Source organism: Aythya marila (assembly GCF_965140915.1).
Source record: "Aythya marila genome assembly, chromosome: 1".
Classification (NCBI taxonomy): Eukaryota; Metazoa; Chordata; class Aves; order Anseriformes; family Anatidae; genus Aythya; species Aythya marila.
The window spans coordinates 126712328-126713345 of NC_139042.1; positions in this window are offsets into that span (position 1 = coordinate 126712328).

A 1018-nucleotide genomic window follows, 5' to 3' on the forward strand; every position below is an offset into this window, starting at 1 on the left:
CCCTCCACAGGAAGGTGAGCCTCTCCTCTGTCCCCCCTTTGCCCCTGTTTTTGCTGCTTGCTTTCTTCCCTCTCCCCCTCATCCAGAGATGAAGGACTATGCAGCTCTTGCTCTGACAGGGTGCCTGTCTCTTTCGAAAGCCTGTCTTGGCTTCAAAACCAAGAAGGTGGAAATCATGCTGTGCATGGCTGGGGCTGGGATGTGGGCGGGTGGAAGGGGTGGAGACAATGTTTATTGCCGAGGCACTGAAGGCACTTTCCCCAAGGCTTTGTAAGCCTTGTTGATATTTCTCTGGGAGATGTGTTTCTCTGCCTTATCTTATGCAGCATAGCTGATGACAGCAGGAATGCTCAGATACTTGATTTGGTATGGGGGCTTAATTTTTACAAAGGTGTCTTTAGTGGGATTTTGTTACAGAATCACATAATCACAGAGTGGCAGAGGATGGAAGGGACCTCTGAAGATCATCTAGTCCATCCCCTGCCGAGCAGGATCACCTAGAGCATGTTGCTCAGGGTGGCATCCAGGTGGGGTTTGAATATCTCCAGAGAAGGAGGCTCCACAGCCTCTCTGGTCAGCCTGTTTCAATGCTCTGTCACCCTCAAAGTAAAGAAGTGACCTGGAAACACTGGAAACATGTTTGGGCAAATTTGTTGTTTGTGATGTAAGTTTAATTTTGCTTTAGGTTTGAATTTCTTCTGTAGAACTTCTTTATGTACTATTCATTTTGTGTTGAAACTTCATTCCTGACCTGCAGCCTCTGGCCAAGCCAATCCAGGGCTCCACATACAGCTCTCATAATGCCCCTAGCTTCTCCCTGGAAGAAGGGAAGAACTTTAACACTTTATTATGTTTTAGTTGTCTTTCTGTTCCCATTTAAATTCTGAGGCAGCTAACTTGATGACCATTCAGAGTTGCAGAGCTGTGGGGAATGTTTCTGAAATCAGATCGAATTCTGTTTTTTGTCTGGCTAATTTAGGCTTGAAGTCAAAACCCTGTTTATTTCAGAGAATCAAAT